This window comes from Aulonocara sp. 'chitande type north' Nkhata Bay, linkage group LG5 (assembly GCF_057382095.1).
Source record: "Aulonocara sp. 'chitande type north' Nkhata Bay isolate Kocher_YH1m ecotype deep benthic linkage group LG5, A_spYH_male_GT1.1, whole genome shotgun sequence".
NCBI lineage: Eukaryota > Metazoa > Chordata > Actinopteri > Cichliformes > Cichlidae > Aulonocara > Aulonocara sp. 'chitande type north' Nkhata Bay.
Window position 1 is genome coordinate 703541 of NC_141348.1, and position 27090 is coordinate 730630.

Below are 27090 nucleotides of genomic sequence, written 5' to 3' on the forward strand. Positions count from 1 at the left end.
GCTTCTGTCTGAGGCGACTTACACCACACCAGGGCCTGTGGCTGCTGGCTGAGGCCAATTACACCACACCAGGGTCTGTGGCTCTTGCTCAGACCACTTACACCACACCAGGGCCTGTGGCACTGGCTGAGGCCACTTACACCACACCAGGGCCTGTGGCTGCTGGCTGAGGCCACTTACACCACACCAGGGCCTGTGGCTGCTGGCTGAGGCCACCTACACCACACCAGGGCCTGTGGCTGCTGGCTGAGGCGACTTACACCACACCAGGGCCCTTTTGCTGCTGGCTGAGGCCACCTACACCACACCAGGGCCTGTGGCTTCTGGCTGAGGCGACTTACACCACACCAGGGCCTGTGGCTGCTGGCTGAGGCCACTTACACCACACCAAGGCCTGTGGCTCTTGCTCAGGCCACTCACATCACACCAGGGCCTGTGCTGCTAGCTGAGGCCACTTACACCAAACCAGGGCCTGTGGCTGCTTGCTGAGGCCATCTTCACCAAACCAGGCCCTGTGCTGCTTGCTGTGGCCATGTAAAACACACCAGGTCCTGTGCTGGTTCTTGAGGCCATCTTCAACAATCCAGGGCCTGTGCTGTTGGATAAATGCCAAACTGAGCCTTTTGGTTAGGGTATTATGCAAACATGCAGGTATGGTTATAGGATTGTCTTCGTAACTTCAGGTACTTGCCACCTAATCACCTGAATCCATAAATTGAGACATTGTGCTGGGGCCAGCAGCTTACGGCCATACCACCCTGAGCACGCCCGACCTCGTCTGATCTCGGAAGCTAAGCAGGGCTGGGCTTGGTTAGTACTTGGATGGGAGACTGCCTGGGAATACCTGGTGCTGTAAGCCTTTCATTTTCATGTCATTGAACCGCTTTTGATCCAGAGAAGGGGTGTATTAAAAGACCAGAAGCAGCTCCCCATTAATGAGGGCACATTAACGACATTGCTTTTGGCTGTTTTCCAATGTCTTGTGCTGCTAGCTGATGCCACCTACACCACACCAGGGCCTGAGTGACCGGCTGGGGCCACTTACACCACATCAGGGCCTGTTGCTCTGGCTGAGGCCACTTACACCACACCAGGGCCTGTGGCTGCTGGCTGAGGCCACTTACACCACACCAGGGCCTGTGGCTGCTGGCTGAGGCCACCTACACCACACCAGGGCCTTAGTTGCTATTGAGGCCAATTACACCACACCAGGGTATGTGGCTCTTGCTCAGGCCACTTACACCACACCAGGGCCTTAGTTGCTATTGAGGCCAATTACACCACACCAGGGCCTGTGGCACTGGCTGAGGCCACTTACACCACACCAGGGCCTGTGGCTGCTGGTAGAGGCCACTTACACCACACAAGGGCCTGTGGCTGCTGGCTGAGGCCACCTACACCACACCAGGGCCTTAGTTGCTATTGAGGCCAATTACACCACACCAGGGTCTTTGGCTCTTGCTCAGGCCACTTACACCACACCAGGGCCTGTGGCACTGGCTGAGGCCACTTACACCACACCAGGGCCTTATTTGCTATTGAGGCCACTTACACCACACCAGGGCCTGTGGCTCTTGCTCAGGCCACTTACACCACACCAGGGCCTGTGGCTCTTGCTCAGGCCACTCACATCACACCAGGCCCTGCGCTTCTGGCCGAGGCCATCTTCACCAAACCAGGCCCTGTGCTGCTAGCTGTGGCCATGTACAACACACCAGGCCCTGTGCTAGTTCCTGAGGCCATCTTCAACAATCCAGGGCCTGTGCTGTTGGATAAATGCTAAACTGAGCCTTTGGGTTAGGGTATTATGCAAACATGAAGGTAGGGTTATAGGATTGTCTTCGTAACTTCAGGTACTTGCCACCTAATCACCTGAATCCATAAATTGAGACATTGTGCTGGGGCCAGCAGCTTACGGCCATACCACCCTGAGCACGCCCGACCTCGTCTGATCTCGGAAGCTGACCAGGGCTGGGCTTGGTTAGTACTTGGATGGGAGACTGCCTGGGAATACCTGGTGCTGTAAGCCTTTCATGTCATTGAACCACTTTTGATCCAGAGAAGGGGTGTATTAAAAGACCAAAAGCAGCTGCCCATTAATGAGGGCACATTAACGACATTGCTTTTGGCTGTTTTCCAATGTCTTGTGCTGCTAGCTGATGCCACCTACACCACACCAGGGCCTGAGTGACCGGCTGGGGCCACTTACACCACATCAGGGCCTGTGGCTCTGGCTGAGGCCACTTACACCACACCAGGGCCTGTGGCTGCTGGCTGAGGCCACTTACACCACACCAGGGCCTGTGGCTGCTGGCTGAGGCCACTTACACCACACCAGGGCCTTAGTTGCTATTGAGGCCAATTACACCACACCATGGTCTGTGGCTCTTGCTCAGGCCACTTACACCACACCAGGGCCTGTGGCACTGGCTGAGGCCACTTACACCACACCAGGGCCTGTGGCTGCTGGCTGAGGCCACTTACACCACACAAGGGCTTGTGGCTGCTGGCTGAGGCCACCTACACCACACCAGGGCCTGTGGCTGCTGGCTGAGGCCACCTACACCACACCAGGGCCTGTGGCTGCTGGCTGAGGCCACTTACACCACACCAGGGCCTTAGTTGCTATTGAGGCCAATTACACCACACCATGGTCTGTGGCTCTTGCTCAGCCCACTTACACCACACCAGGGCCTGTGGCACTGGCTGAGGCCACTTACACCACACCAGGGCCTGTGGCTGCTGGCTGAGGCCACCTACACCACACCAGGGCCTGTGGCTGCTGGCTGAGGCGACTTACACCACACCAGGGCCCTTTTGCTGCTGGCTGAGGCCACTTACACCACACCAGTGCCTGTGGCTTCTGGCTGAGGCGACTTACACCACACCAGGGCCTGTGGCTGCTGGCTGAGGCCACTTACACCACACCAGGGCCTGTGGCTCTTGCTCAGGCCACTCACATCACACCAGGCCCTGCGCTTCTGGCCGAGGCCATCTTCACCAAACCAGGCCCTGTGGTTCTTGCTCAGGCCACTTACACCACACCAGGGCCTGTGGCTCTGGCTTAGGCCAATTACACCACACCAGGGTCTGTGGCTCTTGCTGAGGCCACTTACACCACACCAGGGCCTGTGGCTGCTGGCTGAGGCCACTTACACCACACCAGGAACTGTGGCTGCTGGCTGAGACCACCTACACCACACCAGGGCCTGTGGCTGCTTGCTGAGGCGACTTACACCACACCACGGCCTGTTGCTGCTGGCTGAGGCCACTTACACCACACCAGTGCCTGTGGCTTCTGGCTGAGGCGACTTACACCACACCAGGGCCTGTTGCTGCTGGCTGAGGCCACTTACACCACACCAGGGCCTGTGGCTGCTGGCTCAGGCCACTCATATCAAACCAGGTCCTGTGCTTCTGGCCGAGGCCATCTTCACCAAACCAGGCCCTGTGCTGCTAGCTGAGGCGACTTACACCACATCAGGGCCTGTGGCTCTGGCTGAGGCCACTTACACCACACCAGGGCCTGTGGCTGCTGGCTGAGGCCAGTTACACCACACCAGGGCCTGTGGCTGCTGGCTGAGGCCACATACACCACACCAGGGCCTTAGTTGCTATTGAGGCCTATTACACCACACCAGGGTCTGTGGCTCTTGCTCAGGCCACTCACATCACACCAGGCCCTGCGCTTCTGGCCACTTACACCACACCAGGGCCTGTGGCTGCTGGCTGAGGCCACTTACACCATACCAGGGCCTGTGGCTGTTGGCTGAGGCCACTTACACCACACCAGGGCCTTAGTTGCTATTGAGGCCACTTACACCACACCAGGGCCTGTGGCTCTGGCTGAGGCCACTTACACCACACCAGGGCCTTATTTGCTATTCAGGCCAGTTACACCACACCAGGGCCTGTGGCTCTGGCTCAGGCCACTTACACCACACCAGGGCCTGTGGCTGCTGGCTGATTCCACTTACACCACACCAGGGCCTGTGGCTCTTGCTCAGGCCACTCATATCACACCAGGCCCTGTGCTTCTGGCTGAGGCCATCTTCACCAAACCAGGCCCTGTGCTGCTTGCTGTGGCCATCTTCAACAATCCAGGGCCTGTGCTGTTGGATAAATGCCAAACTGAGCCTTTGGGTTAGGGTATTATGCAAACATGCAGGTATGGTTATAGGATTGTCTTCGTAACTTCAGGTACTTGCCACCTAATCACTTGAATCCATAAATTGAGACATTGTGCTGGGGCCAGCAGCTTACGGCCATACCACCCTAAGCACGCCCGACCTCGTCTGATCTCGGAAGCTAAGCAGGGCTGGGCTTGGTTAGTACTTGGATGGGAGACTGCCTGGGAAAACCTGGTGCTGTAAGGCTTTCATTTTCATGTCATTGAACCGCTTTTGATCCAGAGAAGGGGTGTATTAAAAGACCAAAAGCAGCTCCCCATTAATGAGGGCACATTAACGACATTGCTTTTGGCTCTTTTCCAATGTCTTGTGCTGCTAGCTGATGCCACCTACACCACACCAGGGCCTGAGTGACCGGCTGGGGCCACTTACACCACATCAGGGTCTGTTGCTCTGGCTGAGGCCAGTTACACCACAACAGGGCCTGTGGCTGCTGGCTGAGGCCACATACACCACACCAGGGCCTTAGTTGCTATTGAGGCCATTTACACCACACCAGGGTCTGTGGCTCTTGCTCAGGCCACTTACACCACACCAGGGCCTGTGGCACTGGCTCAGGCCGCTTAGACCACACCAGGGCCTTAGTTGCTATTGAGGCCACTTACACCACACCAGGGCCTGTGGCTGCTGGCTGAGGCCACCTACACCACACCAGGGCCTGTGGCTGCTGGCTGAGGCCACTTACACCACACCAGGGCCTGTGGCTGCTGGCTGAGGCCACTTACACCACACCAGAGCCTGTGGCTGCTGGCTGAAGCCACTTAAACCACACAAGGGCCTTAGTTGCTAATGAGGCCAATTACACCACACCATAGTCTGTGGCTGCTGGCTGAGGCCACTTACACCACACAAGGGCTTGTGGCTGCTGGCTGAGGCCACCTACACCACACCAGGGCCTGTGGCTGCTGGCTGAGGCCACCTACACCACACCAGGGCCTGTGGCTCTTGCTCAGGCCACTTACACCACACCAGGGCCTGTGGCTCTTGCTCGGGCCACTTACACCACACCAGGGCCTGTGGCTCTTGCTCAGGCCACTCATATCACACCAGGCCCTGTGCTTCTGGCTGAGGCCACTTAGACCACACCAGGGCCTGTGGCTGCTGGCTGAGGCCACTTACACCACACCAGGGCCTGTGGCTGCTGGCTGAGGCCATCTACACCACACCAGGGCCTGTGGCTGCTGGCTGAGGCGACCTACACCACACCAGGGCCCTTTTGCTGCTGGCTGAGGCCACTTACACCACACCAGTGCCTGTGGCTTCTGGCTGAGGCGACTTACACCACACCAGGGCCTGTGGCTGCTGGCTGAGGCCACTTACACCACACCAGGGCCTGTGGCTCTTGCTCAGGCCACTCACATCACACCAGGCCCTGCGCTTCTGGCCGAGGCCATCTTCACCAAACCAGGCCCTGTGGCTCTTGCTCAGGCCACTTACACCACACCAGGGCCTGTGGCACTTGCTCAGGCCACTTACACCACACCAGGGCCCTTTTGCTGCTGGCTGAGGCCACTTACACCACACCAGGGCCTGTGGCTCTTACTCAGGCCACTTACACCACACCAGGGCCTGTGGCACTGGCTGAGGCCACTTAGACCACACCAGGGCCTGTGGCTGCTGGCTGAGGCCACTTACACCACACCAGGGCCTTAGTTGCTATTGAGGCCAATTACACCACACCAGGGTCTGTGGCTCTTGCTCAGGCCACTCACATCACACCAGGCCCTGCGCTTCTGGCCGAGGCCATCTTCACCAAACCAGGCCCTGTGGCTCTTGCTCAGGCCACTTACACCACACCAGGGCCTGTGGCACTTGCTCAGGCCACTTACACCACACCAGGGCCTGTGGCTGCTGGCTGAGGCCACTTACACCACACCAGGGCCTGTGGCTCTTACTCAGGCCACTTACACCACACCAGGGCCTTAGTTGCTATTGAGGCCAATTACACCACACCAGGGCCCGTGGCTGCTGGCTGAGGTGACTTACACCACACCAGGGCCCTTTTGCTGCTGGCTGAGGCCACTTACACCACACCAGTGCCTGTGGCTTCTGGCTGAGGTGACTTACACCACACCAGGGCCTGTGGCTGCTGGCTGAGGCCACTTACACCACACCAGGGCCTGTGGCTCTTGCTCAGGCCACTCACATCACACCAGGCCCTGCGCTTCTGGCCGAGGCCATCTTCACCAAACCAGGCCCTGTGGCTCTTGCTCAGGCCACTTACACCACACCAGGGCCTTATTTGCTATTGAGGCCACTTACACCACACCAGGGCCTGTGGCTCTGGCTTTGGCCACTTACACCACACCAGGGCCTGTGGCACTTGCTCAGGCCACTTACACCACACCAGGGCCTGTGGCTGCTGGCTGAGGCCACTTACACCACACCAGGGCCTGTGGCTCTTACTCAGGCCACTTACACCACACCAGGGCCTGTGGCACTGGCTGAGGCCACTTAGACCACACCAGGGCCTGTGGCTGCTGGCTGAGGCCACTTACACCACACCAGGGCCTGTGGCTGCTGGCTGAGGCCACTTAAACCACACCAGGGCCTGTGGCTGCTGGCTGAGGCCACTTACACCAAACCAGGGCCTGTGGCTGCTTGCTGAGGCCATCTTCACCAAACCAGGCCCCGTGCTGCTTGCTGTGGCCATGTAAAACACACCAGGTCCTGTGCTGGTTCTTGAGGCCATCTTCAACAATCCAGGGCCTGTGCTGTGGGATAAATGCCAAACTGAGCCTTTGGGTTAGGGTATTATGCAAACATGCAGGTATGGTTATAGGATTGTCTTCGTAACTTCAGGTACTTGCCACCTAATCACTTGAATTCATAAATTGAGACATTGTGCTGGGGCCAGCAGCTTACGGCCATACCACCCTGAGCACGCCCGACCTCGTCTGATCTCGGAAGCTAAGCAGGGCTGGGCTTGGTTAGTACTTGGATGGGAGACTGCCTGGGAATACCTGGTGCTGTAAGCCTTTCATTTTCATGTCATTGAACCGCTTTTGATCCAGAGAAGGGGTGTATTAAAAGACCAAAAGCATCTGCCCATTAATGAGGGCACATTAACGACATTGCTTTTGGCTCTTTTCCAATGTCTTGTGCTGCTAGCTGATGCAACCTACACCACACAAGGGCCTGAGTGACCGGCTGGGGCCACTTACACCACATCAGGGCCTGTGGCTCTGGCTGAGGCCACTTACACCACACCAGGGCCTGTGGCTGCTGGCTGAGGCCACTTACACCACACCAGGGCCTGTGGCTGCTGGCTGAGGCCACCTACACCACACCAGGGCATTAGTTGCTATTGAGGCCAATTACACCACACCAGGGTCTGTGGCTCTTGCTCAGGCCACTTACACCACACCAGGGCCTGTGGCTCTTGCTCAGGCCACTTACACCACACCAGGGCCTGTGGCACTGGCTGAGGCCACTTACACCACACCAGGGCCTGTGGCTGCTGGCTGAGGCCACTTACACCACACCAGGGCCTGTGGCTGCTGGCTGAGGCCACTTATACCACACCAGGGCCTGTGGCTGCTGGCTGAGGCCACCTACACCACACCAGGGCCGGTGGCTGCTGGCTGAGGCGACTTACACCACACCAGGGCCCTTTTGCAGCTGGCTGAGGCCACTTACACCACACCAGTACCTGTGGCTTCTGGCTGAGGCGACTTACACCACACCAGGGCCTGTGGCTTCTGGCTGAGGCCAATTACACCACACCAGGGTCTGTGGCTCTTGCTCAGGCCACTTACACTACACCAGGGCCTGTGGCACTGGCTGAGGCCACTTACACCACACCAGGGCCTGTGGCTGCTGGCTGAGGCCAATTACACCACACCAGGGTCTGTGGCTCTTGCTCAGGCTACTTACACTACACCAGGGCCTGTGGCACTGGCTGAGGCCACTTACACCACACCAGGGCCTGTGGCTGCTGGCTGAGGCCACTTACACCACACCAGGGCCTGTGGCTGCTGGCTGAGGCCACTTACACCACACCAGGGCCTGTGGCTGCTGGCTGAGGCCACCTACACCACACCAGGGCCTGTGGCTGCTGGCTGAGGCCACTTACACCACACCAAGGCCTGTGGCTCTTGCTCAGGCCACTCACATCACACCAGGCCCTGCGCTTCTGGCCGAGGCCATCTTCACCAAACCAGGCCCTGTGCTGCTTGCTGTAGCCATGTACAACACACCAGGCCCTGTGCTGGTTCCTGAGGCCATCTTCAACAATCCAGGGCCTGTGCTGTTGGATAAATGCCAAACTGAGCCTTTGGGTTAGGGTATTATGCAAACATGCAGGTATGGTTATAGGATTATCTTCGTAACTTCAGGTACTTGCCACCTAATCACTTGAATCCATAAATTGAGACATTGTGCTGGGCCCAGCAGCTTACGGCCATACCACCCTGAGCACACCCGACATCGTCTGATCTCGGAAGCTAAGCAGGGCTGGGCTTGGTTAGTACTTGGATGGGAGACTGCCTGGGAATACCTGGTGCTGTCAGTCTTTCATTTTCATGTCATTGAACCGCTTTTGATCCAGAGAAGGGGTGTATTAAAAGACCAAAAGCAGCTGCCCATTAATGAGGGCACATTAACGACATTGCTTTTGGCTCTTTTCCAATGTCTTGTGCTGCTAGCTGATGCCACCTACACCACACCAGGGCCTGAGTGACCGGCTGGGGCCACTTACACCACATCAGGGCCTGTGGCTGCTGGCTGAGGCCAGTTACACCACACCAGAGCCTGTGGCTGCTGGCTGAGGCCACTTACACCACACCAGGGCCTTAGTTGCTATTGAGGCCACTTACACCACACCAGGGCCTGTGGCTGCTGGCTGAGGCCAGTTACACCACACCAGGGCCTGTGGCTGCTGGCTGAGGCCACATACACCACACCAGGGCCTTAGTTGCTATTGAGGCCATTTACACCACACCAGGGTCTGTGGCTCTTGCTCAGGCCACTTACACCACACCAGGGCCTGTGGCACTGGCTGAGGCCACTTAGACCACACCAGGGCCTGTGGCTGCAGGCTGAGGCCACCTACACCACACCAGGGCCTGTGGCTGCTGGCTGAGGCGACTTACACCACACCAGGGCCTGTTGCTGCTGGCTGAGGCCACTTACACCACACCAGGGACTGTGGCTTCTGGCTGAGGTGACTTACACCACACCAGGGCCTGTGGCAGCTGGCTGACGCCACTTACACCACACCAGGGCCTGTGGCTCTTGCTCAGGCCACTTACACCACACCAGGGCCTGTGGCTCTTGCTCAGGCCACTCATATCACACCAGGCCCTGCTCTTCTGGCCGAGGCCATCTTCACCAAACCAGGCCCTGTGCTGCTAGCTGTGGCCATGTACAACACACCAGGCCCTGTGCTGGTTCCTGAGGCCATCTTCAACAATCCAGGGCCTGTGCTGTTGGATAAATGCTAAACTGAGCCTTTGGGTTAGGGTATTATGCAAACATGCAGGTATGGTTATAGGATTGTCTTCGTAACTTCAGGTACTTGCCACCTAATCACTTGAATCCATAAATTGAGACATTGTGCTGGGGCCAGCAGCTTACGGCCATACCACCCTGAGCACGCCCGACCTCGTCTGATCTCGGAAGCTAAGCAGGGCTGGGCTTGGTTAGTACTTGGATGGGAGACTGCCTGGGAATACTTGGTGCTGTAAGCCTTTCATTTTCATGTCATTGAACCGCTTTTGATCCAGAAAAGGGGTGTATTAAAAGACCAAAAGCAGCTGCCCATTAATGAGGGCACATTAACGACATTGCTTTTGGCTCTTTTCCAATGTCTTGTGCTGCTAGCTGATGCCACCTACACCACACCAGGGCCTGAGTGACCGGCTGGGGCCACTTACACCACATCAGGGCCTGTGGCTCTGGCTGAGGCCACTTACACCACACCACGGCCTGTGGCTGCTGGCTGAGGCCACCTACACCACACCAGGGCCTTAGTTGCTATTGAGGCCAATTACACCACACCATGGTCTGTGGCTCTTGCTCAGGCCACTTACACCACACCAGGGCCTGTGGCTGCTGGCTGAGGCCACTTACACCACACCAGGGCCTGTGGCGGCTGGCTGAGGCCACCTACACCACACCAGGGCCTGTGGCTCTGGCTGAGGCCAATTACACCACACCAGGGTCTGTGGCTCTGGCTGAGGCCACTTACACCACATCAGGGCCTTATTTGCTATTGAGGCCAGTTACACCACACCAGGGCCTGTGGCTCTGGCTGAGGCCACTTACACCACATCAGGGCCTGTGGCTCTGGCTGAGGCCAATTACACCACACCAGGGTCTGTGGCTCTTGCTGAGGCCACTTAGACCACACCAGGGCCTGTGGCTGCTGGCTGAGGCCACTTACACCATACCAGGGCCTGTGGCTGCTGGCTGAGGCCACCTACACCACACCAGGGCCTGTGGCTGCTTGCTGAGGCGACTTACACCACACCAGGGCCTGTTGCTGCTGGCTGAGGCCACTTACACCACACCAGTGCCTGTGGCTTCTGGCTGAGGCGACTTACACCACATCAGGGCCTGTGGCTCTGGCTGAGGCCACTTACACCACACCAGGGCCTGTGGCTGCTGGCTGAGGCCAGTTACACCACACCAGGGCCTGTGGCTGCTGGCTGAGGCCACATACACCACACCAGGGCCTTAGTTGCTATTGAGGCCAATTACACCACACCAGGGTCTGTGGCTCTTGCTCAGGCCACTCACATCACACCAGGCCCTGCGCTTCTGGCCACTTACACCACACCAGGGCCTGTGGCTGCTGGCTGAGGCGACTTACACCACACCAGAGCCTGTGGCTGCTGGCTGAGGCCACCTACACCACACCAGGGCCTGTGACTGCTGGCTGAGGCCACTTACACCACACCAGGGCCTTAGTTGCTATTGAGGCCACTTACACCACACCAGGGCCTGTGGCTCTGGCTGAGGCCACTTACACCACATCAGGGCCTTATTTGCTATTGAGGCCAGTTACACCACACCAGGGCCTGTGGCTCTGGCTGAGGCCACTTACACCACACCAGGGCCTGTGGCTTCTGGCTGATTCCACTTACACCACACCAGGGCCTGTGGCTCTTGCTAAGGCCACTCATATCACACCAGGCCCTGTGCTTCTGGCCGAGGCCATCTTCACCAAACCAGGCCCTGTGCTGCTTGCTGTGGCCATGTACAACACACCAGGCCCTGTGCTGGTTCCTGAGGCCAACTTCAACAATCCAGGACCTGTGCTGTTGGATAAATGCTAAACTGAGCCTTTGGGTTAGGGTATTATGCAAACATGCAGGTAGGGTTATAGGATTGTCTTCGTGACTTCAGGTACTTGCCACCTAATCACTTGAATCCATAAATTGAGACATTGTGCTGGGGCCAGCAGCTTACGGCCATACCACCCTGAGCACGCCCGACCTCGTCTGATCTCGGAAGCTAAGCAGGGCTGGGCTTGGTTAGTACTTGGATGGGGGAATACCTGGTGCTGTAAGCCTTTCTTTTTCATGTCATTGAACCGCTTTTGATCCATAGAAGGGGTGTATTAAAAGACCAGAAGCAGCTCCCCATTAATGAGGGCACATTAACGACATTGCTTTTGGCTGTTTTCCAATGTCTTGTGCTGCTAGCTGATGCAACCTACACCACACAAGGGCCTGAGGGACCGGCTGGGGCCACTTACACCACATCAGGGCCTGTGGCTGCTGGCTGAGGCCACTTACACCACACCAGGGCCTGTGGCTGCTGGCTGAGGCCACCTACACCACACCAGGGCCTTAGTTGCTATTGAGGCCAATTACACCACACCAGGGTCTGTGGCTCTTGCTCAGGCCACTTACACCACACCAGGGCCTGTGGCACTGGCTGAGGCCACTTACACCACACCAGGGCCTTAGTTGCTATTGAGGCCAATTACACCACACAAGGGCCTGTGGCTGCTGGCTGAGGCCACCTACACCACACCAGGGCCTGTGGCTTCTGGCTGAGGCCACTTACACCACACCAGGGCCCTTTTGCTGCTGGCTGAGGCCACTTACACCACACCAGTGCCTGTGGCTTCTGGCTGAGGCGACTTACACCACACCAGGGCCTGTGGCTGCTGGCCGAGGCCACTTACACCACACCAGGGCCTGTGGCTGCTGGCTGAGGCCACCTACACCACACCAGGGCATTAGTTGCTATTGAGGCCAATTACACCACACCAGGGTCTGTGGCTCTTGCTCAGGCCACTTACACCACACCAGGGCCTGTGGCTCTTGCTCAGGCCACTTACACCACACCAGGGCCTGTGGCTGCTGGCTGAGGCCACTTACACCACACCAGGGCCTGTGGCTGCTGGCTGAGGCCACCTACACCACACCAGGGCCTGTGGCTGCTGGCTGAGGCCACCTACACCACACCAGGGCCTGTGGCTGCTGGCTGAGGCCACTTACACCACACCAAGGCCTGTGGCTCTTGCTCAGGCCACTCACATCACACCAGGCCCTGCGCTTCTGGCCGAGGCCATCTTCACCAAACCTGGCCCTGTGCTCCTTGCTGTGGCCATGTACAACACACCAGGCCCTGTGCTGGTTCCTGAGGCCATCTTCAACAATCCAGGGCCTGTGCTGTTGGATAAATGCCAAACTGAGCCTTTGGGTTAGGGTATTATGCAAACATGCAGGTATGGTTATAGCATTGTCTTCGTAACTTCAGGTACTTGCCACCTAATCACTTGAATCCATAAATTGAGACATTGTGCTGGGGCCAGCAGCTTACGGCCATACCACCCTGAGCACGCCCGACCTCGTCTGATCTCGGAAGCTAAGCAGGGCTGGGCTTGGTTAGTACTTGGATGGGAGACTGCCTGGGAATACCTGGTGCTGTAAGCCTTTGATTTTCATGTCATTGAACCGCTTTTGATCCAGAGAAGGGGTGTATTAAAAGACCAAAAGCAGCTGCCCATTAATGAGGGCACATTAACGACACTGCTTTTGGCTCTTTTCCAATGTCTTGTGCTGCTAGCTGATGCAACCTACACCACACAAGGGCCTGAGTGACCGGCTGGGGCCACTTACACCACATCAGGGCCTGTGGCTCTGGCTGAGGCCACTTTCACCACACCAGGGCCTGTGGCTGCTGGCTGAGGCCACCTACACCACACCAGGGCATTAGTTGCTATTGAGGCCAATTACACCACACCAGGGTCTGTGGCTCTTGCTCAGGCCACTTACACCACACCAGGGCCTGTGGCTCTTGCTCAGGCCACTTACACCACACCAGGGCCTGTGGCTGCTGGCTTAGGCCACCTACACCACACCAGGGCATTAGTTGCTATTGAGGCCAATTACACCACACCAGGGTCTGTGGCTCTTGCTCAGGCCACTTACACCACACCAGGGCCTGTGGCTCTTGCTCAGGCCACTTACACCACACCAGGGCCTGTGGCACTGGCTGAGGCCACTTACACCACACCAGGGCCTGTGGCTGCTGGCTGAGGCCACTTACACCACACCAGGGCCTGTGGCTGCTGGCTGAGGCCACTTACACCACACCAGGGCCTGTGGCTGGTGGCTGAGGCCACCTACACCACACCAGGGCCTGTGGCTGCTGGCTGAGGCGACTTACACCACACCAGGGCCCTTTTGCTGCTGGCTGAGGCCACTTACACCACACCAGTGCCTGTGGCTTCTGTCTGAGGCGACTTACACCACACCAGGGCCTGTGGCTGCTGGCTGAGGCCAATTACACCACACCAGGGTCTGTGGCTCTTGCTCAGACCACTTACACCACACCAGGGCCTGTGGCACTGGCTGAGGCCACTTACACCACACCAGGGCCTGTGGCTGCTGGCTGAGGCCACTTACACCACACCAGGGCCTGTGGCTGCTGGCTGAGGCCACCTACACCACACCAGGGCCTGTGGCTGCTGGCTGAGGCGACTTACACCACACCAGGGCCCTTTTGCTGCTGGCTGAGGCCACCTACACCACACCAGGGCCTGTGGCTTCTGGCTGAGGCGACTTACACCACACCAGGGCCTGTGGCTGCTGGCTGAGGCCACTTACACCACACCAAGGCCTGTGGCTCTTGCTCAGGCCACTCACATCACACCAGGGCCTGTGCTGCTAGCTGAGGCCACTTACACCAAACCAGGGCCTGTGGCTGCTTGCTGAGGCCATCTTCACCCAACCAGGCCCTGTGCTGCTTGCTGTGGCCATGTAAAACACACCAGGTCCTGTGCTGGTTCTTGAGGCCATCTTCAACAATCCAGGGCCTGTGCTGTTGGATAAATGCCAAACTGAGCCTTTTGGTTAGGGTATTATGCAAACATGCAGGTATGGTTATAGGATTGTCTTCGTAACTTCAGGTACTTGCCACCTAATCACTTGAATCCATAAATTGAGACATTGTGCTGGGGCCAGCAGCTTACGGCCATACCACCCTGAGCACGCCCGACCTCGTCTGATCTCGGAAGCTAAGCAGGGCTAGGCTTGGTTAGTACTTGGATGGGAGACTACCTGGGAATACCTGGTGCTGTAAGCCTTTCATTTTCATGTCATTGAACCGCTTTTGATCCAGAGAAGGGGTGTATTAAAAGACCAGAAGCAGCTCCCCATTAATGAGGGCACATTAACGACATTGCTTTTGGCTGTTTTCCAATGTCTTGTGCTGCTAGCTGATGCCACCTACACCACACCAGGGCCTGAGTGACCGGCTGGGGCCACTTACACCACATCAGGGCCTGTTGCTCTGGCTGAGGCCACTTACACCACACCAGGGCCTGTGGCTGCTGGCTGAGGCCACTTACACCACACCAGGGCCTGTGGCTGCTGGCTGAGGCCACCTACACCACACCAGGGCCTTAGTTGCTATTGAGGCCAATTACACCACACCAGGGTATGTGGCTCTTGCTCAGGCCACTTACACCACACCAGGGCCTTAGTTGCTATTGAGGCCAATTACACCACACCAGGGCCTGTGGCACTGGCTGAGGCCACTTACACCACACCAGGGCCTGTGGCTGCTGGCTGAGGCCACTTACACCACACCAGGGACTGTGGCTTCTGGCTGAGGTGACTTACACCACACCAGAGCCTGTGGCTGCTGGCTGAGGCCACCTACACCACACCAGGGCCTGTGACTGCTGGCTGAGGCCACTTACACCACACCAGGGCCTTAGTTGCTATTGAGGCCACTTACACCACACCAGGGCCTGTGGCTCTGGCTGAGGCCACTTACACCACACCAGGGCCTTATTTGCTATTGAGGCCAGTTACACCACACCAGGGCCTGTGGCTCTGGCTGAGGCCACTTACACCACACCAGGGCCTGTGGCTGCTGGCTGATTCCACTTACACCACACCAGGGCCTGTGGCTCTTGCGCAGGCCACTCACATCACACCAGGCCCTGCGCTTCTGGCCGAGGCCATCTTCACCAAACCAGGCCCTGTGCTGCTTGCTGTGGCCATGTACAACACACCAGGCCCTGTGCTGGTTCCTGAGGCCATCTTCAACAATCCAGGGCCTGTGCTGTTGGATAAATGCCAAACTGAGCCTTTGGGTTAGGGTATTATGCAAACATGCAGGTATGGTTATAGGATTGTCTTCGTAACTTCAGGTACTTGCCACCTAATCACTTGAATCCATAAATTGAGACATTGTGCTGGGCCCAGCAGCTTACGGCCATACCACCCTGAGCACGCCCGACCTCGTCTGATCTCGGAAGCTAAGCAGGGCTGGGCTTGGTTAGTACTTGGATGGTAGACTGCCTGGGAATACCTGGTGCTGTAAGCCTTTCATTTTCATGTCATTGAACCGCTTTTGATCCAGAGAAGGGGTGTATTAAAAGACCAAAAGCATCTGCCCATTAATGAGGGCACATTAACGACATTGCTTTTGGCTCTTTTCCAATGTCTTGTGCTGCTAGCTGATGCAACCTACACCACACAAGGGCCTGAGTGACCGGCTGGGGCCACTTACACCACATCAGGGCCTGTGGCTCTGGCTGAGGCCACTTACACCACACCAGGGCCTTATTTGCTGGCTGAGGCCACATACACCAAACCAGGGCTTTAGTTGCTATTGAGGCCAATTACACCACACCTGGGCCTGTGGCTCTTGCTCAGGCCACTTACACCACACCAGGGCCTGTGGCTCTTGCTCAGGCCACTTACACCACACCATGGTCTGTGGCTCTTGCTCAGGCCACTTACACCACACCAGGGCCTGTGGCTCTTGCTCAGGCCACTCATATCACACCAGGCCCTGTGCTTCTGGCTGAGGCAACTTAGACCACACCAGGGCCTGTGGCTGCTGGCTGAGGCCACTTACACCACACCAGGGCCTGTGGCTGCTGGCTGAGGCCATCTACACCACACCAGGGCCTGTGGCTGCTGGCTGAGGCGACTTACACCACACCAGGGCCCTTTTGCTGCTGGCTGAGGCCACTTACACCACACCAGTGCCTGTGGCTTCTGGCTGAGGCGACTTACACCACACCAGGGCCTGTGGCTGCTGGCTGAGGCCACTTACACCACACCAGGGCCTGTGGCTGCTGGCTTAGGCCACCTACACCACACCAGGGCCTTAGTTGCTATTGAGGCCAATTACACCACACCATGGTCTGTGGCTCTTGCTCAGGCCACTTACACCACACCAGGGCCTGTGGCACTGGCTGAGGCCACTTACACCACACCAGGGCCTGTGGCTGCTGGCTGAGGCCACTTACACCACACAAGGGCTTGTGGCTGCTGGCTGAGGCCACCTACACCACACCAGGGCCTGTGGCTGCTGGCTGAGGCCACCTACACCACACCAGGGCCTGTGGCTCTTGCTCAGGCCACTTACACCACACCAGGGCCTGTGGCTCTTGCTCAGGCCACTTACACCACACCAGGGCCTGTGGCTCTTGCTCAGGCCACTCATATCACACCAGGCCCTGTGCTTCTGGCTGAGGCCATCTTCACCAAACCAGGCCCTGTGCTGCTTGCTGTGGCCATGTACAACACACCAGGCCCTGTGCTGTTTCCTGAGGCCATCTTCAACAATCCAGGGCCTGTGCTGTTGGATAAATGCCAAACTGAGCCTTTGGGTTAGGGTATTATGCAAACATGCAGGTATGGTTATAGGATTGTCTTTGTAACTTCAGGTACTTGCCACCTAATCACTTGAATCCATAAATTGAGACATTGTGCTGGGCCCAGCAGCTTACGGCCATACCACCCTGAGCACGCCCGACCTCGTCTGATTTCGGAAGCTAAGCAGGGCTGGGCTTGGTTAGTACTTGGATGGGAGACTGCCTGGGAATACCTGGTGCTGTAAGCCTTTCATTTTCATGTCATTGAACCGCTTTTGATCCAGAGAAGGGGTGTATTAAAAGACCAAAAGCAGCTGCCCATTAATAAGGGCACATTAATCACATTGCTTTTGGCTCTTTTCCAATGTCTTGTGCTGCTAGCTGATGCCACCTACACCACACCAGGGCCTGAGTGACCGGCTGGGGCCACTTACACCACATCAGGGGCTGTGGCTCTGGCTGAGGCAAGTTACACCACACCAGGGCCTGTGGGTTCTGGCTGAGGCGACTTACACCACACCAGGGCCTTAGTTGCTATTGAGGCCAATTACACCACACCAGGGTCTGTGGCTCTTGCTCAGGCCACTTACACCACACCAGGGCCTGTGGCTCTTGCTCAGGCCACTTACACCACACCAGGGCCTGTGGCTCTGGCTTAGGCCACTTACACCACACCAGGGCCTGTGGCACTTGCTCAGGCCACTTACACCACACCAGGGCCTGTGGCTGATGGCTGAGGCCACTTACACCACACCAGGGCCTGTGGCTCTTGCTCAGGCCACTTACACCACACCAGGGCCTGTGGCACTGGCTGAGGCCACTTAGACCACACCAGGGCCTGTGGCTGCTGGCTGAGGCCACCTACACCACACCAGTGCCTGTGGCTTCTGGCTGAGGCGACTTACACCACACCAGGGCCTGTGGCTGCTGGCTGAGGCCACTTACACCACACCAGGGCCTGTGGCTCTTGCTCAGGCCACTCACATCACACCAGGCCCTGCGCTTCTGGCCGAGGCCATCTTCACCAAACCAGGCCCTGTGGCTCTTGCTCAGGCCACTTACACCACACCAGGGCCTGTGGCTCTGGCTTAGGCCACTTACACCACACCAGGGCCTGTGGCACTTGCTCAGGCCACTTACACCACACCAGGGCCTGTGGCTGCTGGCTGAGGCCACTTAGACCACACCAGGGCCTGTGGCTCTTACTCAGGCCACTTACACCACACCAGGGCCTGTGGTACTGGCTGAGGCCACTTAGACCACACCAGGGCCTGTGGCTGCTGGCTGAGGCCACTTACACCACACCAGGGCCTGTGGCTGCTGGCTGAGGCCACCTACACCACACCAGGGCCTTAGTTGCTATTGAGGCCAATTACACCACACCAGGGTCTGTGGCTCTTGCTCAGGCCACTTACACCACACCAGGGCCTGTGGCTGCTGGCTGAGGCCACCTACACCACACCAGGGCCTTAGTTGCTATTGAGGCCAATTACACCACACAAGGGCCTGTGGCTGCTGGCTGAGGCCACCTACACCACACCAGGGCCTGTGGCTGCTGGCTGAGGCCACTTACAACACACCAGGGCCTGTGGCTCTTGCTCAGGCCACTCATATCACATCAGGCCCTGTGCTTCTGGCCGAGGCCATCTTCACCAAACCAGGCCCTGTGCTGCTTGCTGTGGCCATGTACAACACACCAGGCCCTGTGCTGGTTCCTGACGCCATCTTCAACAATCCAGGGCCTGTGCTGTTGGATAAATGCCAAACTGAGCCTTTGGGTTAGGGTATTATGCAAACATGCAGGTATGGTTATAGGATTGTCTTCGTAACTTCAGGTACTTGCCACCTAATCACTTGAATCCATAAATTGAGACATTGTGCTGCGGCCAGCAGCTTACGGCCATACCACCCTGAGCACACCCGACCTCGTCTGATCTCGGAAGCTAAGCAGGGCTGGTCTTGGTTAGTACTTGGATGGGAGACTGCCTGGGAATACCTGGTGCTGTAAGCCTTTCATTTTCATGTCATTGAACCGCTTTTGATCCAGAGAAGGGGTGTATTAAAAGACCAAAAGCAGCTGCCCATTAATGAGGGCACATTAACCACATTGCTTTTGGCTGTTTTCCAATGTCTTGTGCTGCTAGCTGATGCCACCTACACCACACCATGGCCTTATTTGCTGGCTGAGGCCACATACACCAAACCAGGGCTTTAGTTGCTATTGAGGCCAATTACACCACACCTGGGCCTGTGGCTCTTGCTCAGGCCACTTACACCACACCAGGGCCTGTGGCTCTTGCTCAGGCCACTTACACCACACCATGGTCTGTGGCTCTTGCTCAGGCCACTTACACCACACCAGGGCCTGTGGCTCTTGCTCAGGCCACTCATATCACACCAGGCCCTGTGCTTCTGGCTGAGGCAACTTAGACCACACCAGGGCCTGTGGCTGCTGGCTGAGGCCACTTACACCACACCAGGGCCTGTGGCTGCTGGCTGAGGCCATCTACACCACACCAGGGCCTGTGGCTGCTGGCTGAGGCGACTTACACCACACCAGGGCCCTTTTGCTGCTGGCTGAGGCCACTTACACCACACCAGTGCCTGTGGCTTCTGGCTGAGGCGACTTACACCACACCAGGGCCTGTGGCTGCAGGCTGAGGCCACTTACACCACACCAGGGCCTGTGGCTGCTGGCTTAGGCCACCTACACCACACCAGGGCCTTAGTTGCTATTGAGGCCAATTACACCACACCATGGTCTGTGGCTCTTGCTCAGGCCACTTACACCACACCAGGGCCTGTGGCACTGGCTGAGGCCACTTACACCACACCAGGGCCTGTGGCTGCTGGCTGAGGCCACTTACACCACACAAGGGCTTGTGGCTGCTGGCTGAGGCCACCTACACCACACCAGGGCCTGTGGCTGCTGGCTGAGGCCACCTACACCACACCAGGGCCTGTGGCTCTTGCTCAGGCCACTTACACCACACCAGGGCCTGTGGCTCTTGCTCAGGCCACTTACACCACACCAGGGCCTGTGGCTCTTGCTCAGGCCACTCATATCACACCAGGCCCTGTGCTTCTGGCTGAGGCCATCTTCACCAAACCAGGCCCTGTGCTGCTTGCTGTGGCCATGTACAACACACCAGGCCCTGTGCTGTTTCCTGAGGCCATCTTCAACAATCCAGGGCCTGTGCTGTTGGATAAATGCCAAACTGAGCCTTTGGGTTAGGGTATTATGCAAACATGCAGGTATGGTTATAGGATTGTCTTCGTAACTTCAGGTACTTGCCACCTAATCACTTGAATCCATAAATTGAGACATTGTGCTGGGCCCAGCAGCTTACGGCCATACCACCCTGAGCACGCCCGACCTCGTCTGATTTCGGAAGCTAAGCAGGGCTGGGCTTGGTTAGTACTTGGATGGGAGACTGCCTGGGAATACCTGGTGCTGTAAGCCTTTCATTTTCATGTCATTGAACCGCTTTTGATCCAGAGAAGGGGTGTATTAAAAGACCAAAAGCAGCTGCCCATTAATAAGGGCACATTAATCACATTGCTTTTGGCTCTTTTCCAATGTCTTGTGCTGCTAGCTGATGCCACCTACACCACACCAGGGCCTGAGTGACCGGCTGGGGCCACTTACACCACATCAGGGGCTGTGGCTCTGGCTGAGGCAAGTTACACCACACCAGGGCCTGTGGGTTCTGGCTGAGGCGACTTACACCAAACCAGGGCCTGTGGCTGCTGGCTGAGGCCACTTACACCACACCAGGGCCTGTGGCTCTTGCTCAGGCCACTCACATCACACCAGGCCCTGCGCTTCTGGCCGAGGCCATCTTCACCAAACCAGGCCCTGTGCTGCTAGCTGTGGCCATGTACAACACACCAGGCCCTGTGCTGGTTCCTGAGGCCATCTTCAACAATCCAGGGCCTGTGCTGTTGGATAAATGCTAAACTGAGCCTTTGGGTTAGGGTATTATGCAAACATGAAGGTAGGGTTATAGGATTGTCTTCGTAACTTCAGGTACTTGCCACCTAATCAACTGAATCCATAAATTGAGACATTGTCCTGGGGCCAGCAGCTTACGGCCATACCACCCTGAGCCCGCCCGACCTCGTCTGATCTCGGAAGCTGAGCAGGGCTGGGCTTGGTTAGTACTTGGATGGGAGACTGCCTGGGAATACCTGGTGCTGTAAGCCTTTCATTTTCATGTCATTGAACCGCTTTTGATCCAGAGAAGGGGTGTATTAAAAGACCAAAAGCAGCTGCCCATTAATGAGGGCACATTAACGACACTCCTTTTGGCTCTTTTCCAATGTCTTGTGCTGCTAGCTGATGCCACCTACACCACACCAGGACCTAAGTGACCGGCTGGGGCCACTTACACCACATCAGGGCCTGTGGCTCTGGCTGAGGCCACTTACACCACACCAGGGCCTGTGGCTGCTGGCTGAGGCCAGTTACACCACACCAGAGCCTGTGGCTGCTGGCTGAGGCCACTTACACCACACCAGGGCCTGAGTAACCGGCTGGGGCCACTTACACCACATCAGGGCCTGTGGTTCTGGCTGAGGCCAGTTACACCACAACAGGGCCTGTGGCTGCTGCCTGAGGCCACATACACCACACCAGGGCCTTAGTTGCTATTGAGGCCAATTACACCACACCAGGGTCTGTGGCTCTTGCTCAGGCCACTCACATCACACCAGGCCCTGCGCTTCTGGCCACTTACACCACACCAGGGCCTTATTTGCTATTGAGGCCACTTACACCACACCAGGGCCTGTGGCTCTTGCTCAGGCCACTTACACCACACCAGGGCCTGTGGCTCTTGCTGAGGCCACTTAGACCACACCAGGGCCTGTGGCTGCTGGCTGAGGCCACTTACACCACACCAGGGCCTGTGGCTGCTGGCTGAGGCAACCTACACCACACCAGGGCCTGTGGCTGCTTGCTGAGGCGACTTACACCACACCAGGGCCTGTTGCTGCTGGCTGAGGCCAGTTACACCACACCAGAGCCTGTGGCTGCTGGCTGAAGCCACTTACACCACACCAGGGCCTTAGTTGCTATTGAGGCCACTTACACCACACCAGGGCCTGTGGCTCTTGCTCAGGCCACTTACACCACACCAGGGCCTGTGGCTCTTGCTCAGGCCACTCATATCACACCAGGCCCTGTGCTTCTGGCTGAGGCAACTTAGACCACACCAGGGCCTGTGGCTGCTGGCTGAGGCCACTTACACCACACCAGGGCCTGTGGCTGCTGGCTGAGGCCATCTACACCACACCAGGGCCTGTGGCTGCTGGCTGAGGCGACTTACACCACACCAGGGCCCTTTTGCTGCTGGCTGAGGCCACTTACACCACACCAGTGCCTGTGGCTTCTGGCTGAGGCGACTTACACCACACCAGGGCCTGTGGCTGCTGGCTGAGGCCACTTACACCACACCAGGGCCTGTGGCTCTTGCTCAGGCCACTCACATCACACCAGGGCCTGCGCTTCTGGCCGAGGCCATCTTCACCAAACCAGGCCCTGTGGTTCTTGCTCAGGCCACTTACACCACACCAGGGCCTTATTTGCTATTGAGGCCACTTACACCACACCAGGGCCTGTTGCTCTGGCTTAGGCCACTTACACCACACCAGGGCCTGTGGCACTTGCTCAGGCCACTTACACCACACAAGGGCCTGTGGCTGCTGCCTGAGGCCACATACACCACACCAGGGCCTTAGTTGCTATTGAGGCCAATTACACCACACCAGGGTCTGTGGCTCTTGCTCAGGCCACTTAGACCACACCAGGGCCTGTGGCTGCTGGCTGAGGCCACTTACACCACACCAGGGCCTGTGGCTGCTGGCTGAGACCACCTACACCACACCAGGGCCTGTGGCTGCTTGCTGAGGCGACTTACACCACACCAGGGCCTGTTGCTGCTGGCTGAGGCAACTTACACCACACCAGTGCCTGTGGCTTCTGGCTCAGGCCACTCATATCAAACCAGGTCCTGTGCTTCTGGCCGAGGCCATCTTCACCAAACCAGGCCCTGTGCTGCTAGCTGAGGCGACTTACACCACATCAGGACCTGTGGCTCTGGCTGAGGCCACTTACACCACACCAGGGCCTGTGGCTGCTGGCTGAGGCCAGTTACACCACACCAGGGCCTGTGGCTGGTGGCTGAGGCCACATACACCACACCAGGGCCTTAGTTGCTATTGAGGCCAATTACACCACACCGGGGTCTGTGGCTCTTGCTCAGGCCACTCACATCACACCAGGCCCTGCGCTTCTGGCCACTTACACCACACCAGGGCCTGTGGCTGCTGGCTGAGGCCACTTACACCATACCAGGGCCTGTGGCTGTTGGCTGAGGCGACTTACACCACACCAGAGCCTGTGGCTGCTGGCTGAGGCCACCTACACCACACCAGGGCCTTAGTTGCTATTGAGGCCACTTACACCACACCAGGGCCTGTGGCTCTGGCTGAGGCCACTTACACCACACCAGGGCCTTATTTGCTATTCAGGCCAGTTACACCACACCAGGGCCTGTGGCTCTGGCTCAGGCCACTTACACCACACCAGGGCCTGTGGCTGCTGGCTGATTACACTTACACCACACCAGGGCCTGTGGCTCTTGCTCAGGCCACTCATATCACACCAGGCCCTGTGCTTCTGGCCGAGGCCATCTTCACCAAACCAGGCCCTGTGCTGCTTGCTGTGGCCATGTACAACACACCAGGCCCTGTGCTGGTTCCTGAGGCCATCTTCAACAATCCAGGGCCTGTGCTGTTGGATAAATGTTAAACTGAGCCTTTGGGTTAGGGTATTATGCAAACATGCAGGTAGGGTTATAGGATTGTCTTCGTAACTTCAGGTACTTGCCACCTAATCACTTGAATCCATAAATTGAGACATTGTGCTGGGGCCAGCAGCTTACGGCCATACCACCCTGGGCACGCCTGACCTCGTCTGATCTCGGAAGCTAAGCAGGGCTGGGCTTGGTTAGTACTTGGATGGGAGACTGCCTGGGAATACCTGGTGCTGTAAGCCTTTCATTTTCATGTCATTGAACCGCTTTTGATCCAGAGAAGGGGTGTATTAAAAGACCAAAAGCAGCTGCCCATTAATGAGGGTACATTAACGACATTGCTTTTGGCTGTTTTCCAATGTCTTGTGCTGCTAGCTGATGCCACCTACACCACACCAGGGCCTGATTTGCTGGCTGAGGCCACATACACCAAACCAGGGCCTTAGTTGCTATTGAGGCCAATTACACCACACAAGGGCCTGTGGCTGCTGCCTGAGGCCACATACACCACACCAGGGCCTTAGTTGCTATTGAGGCCAATTACACCACACCAGGGTCTGTGGCTCTTGCTGAGGCCACTTACACCACACCAGGGCCTGTGGCTGCTGGCTGAGGCCACTTACACCACACCAGGCCCTATGGCTGCTGGCTGAGGCCACCTACACCACACCAGGGCCTGTGGCTCTTGCTCAGGCCACTTACACCACACCAGGGCCTGTGGCACTGGCTGAGGCCACTTACACCACACCATGGCCCTTTTGCTGCTGGCTGAGGCCACTTACACCACACCAGGGCCTGTGGCACTGGCTGAGGCCACTTACACCACACCAGGGCCCTTTTGCTGTTGGCTGAGGCCACTTACACCACACCAGGGCCTGTGGCACTGGCTGAGGCCACTTACACCACACCAGGGCCCTTTTGCTGCTGGCTGAGGCCACTTACACCACACCAGTGCCTGTGGCTTCTGGCTGAGGCGACTTACACCACACCAGGGCCTGTGGCTGCTGGCTGAGGCCAATTACACCACACCAGGGTCTGTGGCTCTTGCTCAGGCCACTTACACCACACCAGGGCCTGTGGCACTGGCTGAGGCCACTTACACCACACCAGGGCCTGTGGCTGCTGGCTGAGGCCACTTACACCACACCAGGGCCTGTGGCTGCTGGCTGAGGCCACTTACACCACACCAGGGCCTGTGGCTGCTGGCTGAGGCCACCTACACCACACCAGGGCCTGTGGCTGCTGGCTGAGGCCACCTACACCACACCAGGGCCTGTGGCTGCTGGCTGAGGCCACTTACACCACACCAGTGCCTGTGGCTTCTGGCTGAGGCGACTTACACCACACCAGGGCCTGTGGCTGCTGGCTGAGGCCACTTACACCACACCAAGGCCTGTGGCTCTTGCTCAGGCCACTCACATCACACCACGCCCTGCGCTTCTGGCCGAGGCCATCTTCACCAAACCAGGCCCTGTGCTGCTTGCTGTGGCCATGTACAACACGCCAGGCCCTGTGCTGGTTCCTGAGGCCATCTTCAACAATCCAGGGCCTGTGCTGTTGGATAAATGCCAAACTGAGCCTTTGGGTTAGGGTATTATGCAAACATGCAGGTATGGTTATAGGATTGTCTTCGTAACTTCAGGTACTTGCCACCTAATCACTTGAATCCATAAATTGAGACATTGTGCTGGAGCCAGCAGCTTACGGCCATACCACACTGAGCACGCCCGACCTCGTCTGATCTCGGAAGCTAAGCAGGGCTGGGCTTGGTTAGTACTTGGATGGGAGACTGCCTGGGAGTACCTGGTGCTGTAAGCCTTTCATTATCATGTCATTGAACCGCTTTTGATCCAGAGAAGGGGTGTATTAAAAGACCAAAAGCAGCTGCCCATTAATGAGGGCACATTAACGACACTGCTTTTGGCTCTTTTCCAATGTCTTGTGCTGCTAGCTGATGCTAATTACACCACACCAGGGCCTGAGTGACCGGCTGGGGCCACTTACACCACATCAGGGCCTGTGGCTCTGGCTGAGGCCACTTACACCACACCAGGGCCTGTGGCTGCTGGCTGAGGCCAGTTACACCACACCAGAGCCTGTGGCTGCTGGCTGAGGCCACTTACACCACACCAGGGCCTTAGTTGCTATTGAGGCCACTTACACCACACCAGGGCCTGTGGCTGCTGGCTGAGGCCAGTTACACCACACCAGGGCCTGTGGCTGCTGGCTGAGGCCACATACACCACACGAGGGCCTTAGTTGCTATTGAGGCCATTTACACCACACCAGGGTCTGTGGCTCTTGCTCAGGCCACTTACACCACACCAGGGCCTGTGGCTGCAGGCTGAGGCCACCTACACCACACCAGGGCCTGTGGCTGCTGGCTGAGGCGACTTACACCACACCAGGGCCTGTTGCTGCTGGCTGAGGCCACTTACACCACACCAGGGACTGTGGCTTCTGGCTGAGGTGACTTACACCACACCAGGGCCTGTGGCTGCTGGCTGAGGCCACTTACACCACACCAGGGCCTGTGGCTCTTGCTCAGGCCACTTACACCACACCAGGGCCTGTGGCTCTTGCTCAGGCCACTCATATCACACCAGGCCCTGCTCTTCTGGCCGAGGCCATCTTCACCAAACCAGGCCCTGTGCTGCTAGCTGTGGCCATGTACAACACACCAGGCCCTGTGCTGGTTCCTGAGGCCATCTTCAACAATCCAGGGCCTGTGCTGTTGGATAAATGCTAAACTGAGCCTTTGGGTTAGGGTATTATGCAAACATGCAGGTATGGTTATAGGATTGTCTTCGTAACTTCAGGTACTTGCCACCTAATCACTTGAATCCATAAATTGAGACATTGTGCTGGGGCCAGCAGCTTACGGCCATACCACCCTGAGCACGCCCGACCTCGTCTGATCTCGGAAGCTAAGCAGGGCTGGGCTTGGTTAGTACTTGGATGGGAGACTGCCTGGGAATACTTGGTGCTGTAAGCCTTTCATTTT

The 27090-nt window shown here is 57.5% G+C and overlaps 10 non-coding genes and 7 pseudogenes across 10 annotated transcripts; all 17 read left to right on the forward strand.

Annotated features, from left to right (window-relative positions):
• The first annotated feature begins 740 nt into the window (after nt 1-740).
• Nucleotides 741-859, forward strand: LOC147329189 (5S ribosomal RNA). Its single transcript, XR_015129409.1, has one exon. It is a non-coding gene; the product is annotated as a 5S ribosomal RNA (ribosomal RNA).
• Nucleotides 860-1910: 1051 nt separating this feature from the next.
• Nucleotides 1911-2029, forward strand: LOC147329190 (5S ribosomal RNA; annotated as a pseudogene).
• A 2228-nt stretch (nt 2030-4257) lies between these two features.
• On the forward strand, nt 4258-4376 carry LOC147329191 (5S ribosomal RNA; annotated as a pseudogene).
• A 2673-nt stretch (nt 4377-7049) lies between these two features.
• LOC147329192 (5S ribosomal RNA) lies at nt 7050-7168 on the forward strand. Its single transcript, XR_015129410.1, has one exon. It is a non-coding gene; the product is annotated as a 5S ribosomal RNA (ribosomal RNA).
• Nucleotides 7169-8584: 1416 nt separating this feature from the next.
• Nucleotides 8585-8703, forward strand: LOC147329193 (5S ribosomal RNA; annotated as a pseudogene).
• A 1058-nt stretch (nt 8704-9761) lies between these two features.
• Nucleotides 9762-9880, forward strand: LOC147329194 (5S ribosomal RNA). Its single transcript, XR_015129675.1, has one exon. It is a non-coding gene; the product is annotated as a 5S ribosomal RNA (ribosomal RNA).
• Nucleotides 9881-11597: 1717 nt separating this feature from the next.
• LOC147329195 (5S ribosomal RNA) lies at nt 11598-11706 on the forward strand (annotated as a pseudogene).
• Nucleotides 11707-12962: 1256 nt separating this feature from the next.
• LOC147329196 (5S ribosomal RNA) lies at nt 12963-13081 on the forward strand. Its single transcript, XR_015129411.1, has one exon. It is a non-coding gene; the product is annotated as a 5S ribosomal RNA (ribosomal RNA).
• A 1535-nt stretch (nt 13082-14616) lies between these two features.
• Nucleotides 14617-14735, forward strand: LOC147329197 (5S ribosomal RNA; annotated as a pseudogene).
• Nucleotides 14736-15867: 1132 nt separating this feature from the next.
• LOC147329198 (5S ribosomal RNA) lies at nt 15868-15986 on the forward strand. The gene has a single exon (XR_015129630.1). It is a non-coding gene; the product is annotated as a 5S ribosomal RNA (ribosomal RNA).
• Nucleotides 15987-17397: 1411 nt separating this feature from the next.
• On the forward strand, nt 17398-17516 carry LOC147329199 (5S ribosomal RNA). The gene has a single exon (XR_015129759.1). It is a non-coding gene; the product is annotated as a 5S ribosomal RNA (ribosomal RNA).
• Nucleotides 17517-19160: 1644 nt separating this feature from the next.
• LOC147329200 (5S ribosomal RNA) lies at nt 19161-19279 on the forward strand. Its single transcript, XR_015129604.1, has one exon. It is a non-coding gene; the product is annotated as a 5S ribosomal RNA (ribosomal RNA).
• Nucleotides 19280-20612: 1333 nt separating this feature from the next.
• LOC147329201 (5S ribosomal RNA) lies at nt 20613-20731 on the forward strand. The gene has a single exon (XR_015129760.1). It is a non-coding gene; the product is annotated as a 5S ribosomal RNA (ribosomal RNA).
• A 624-nt stretch (nt 20732-21355) lies between these two features.
• Nucleotides 21356-21474, forward strand: LOC147329202 (5S ribosomal RNA; annotated as a pseudogene).
• A 2735-nt stretch (nt 21475-24209) lies between these two features.
• LOC147329203 (5S ribosomal RNA) lies at nt 24210-24328 on the forward strand. Its single transcript, XR_015129622.1, has one exon. It is a non-coding gene; the product is annotated as a 5S ribosomal RNA (ribosomal RNA).
• A 1457-nt stretch (nt 24329-25785) lies between these two features.
• On the forward strand, nt 25786-25904 carry LOC147329204 (5S ribosomal RNA; annotated as a pseudogene).
• A 1058-nt stretch (nt 25905-26962) lies between these two features.
• On the forward strand, nt 26963-27081 carry LOC147329205 (5S ribosomal RNA). Its single transcript, XR_015129676.1, has one exon. It is a non-coding gene; the product is annotated as a 5S ribosomal RNA (ribosomal RNA).
• The last annotated feature ends 9 nt before the right edge of the window (nt 27082-27090 follow it).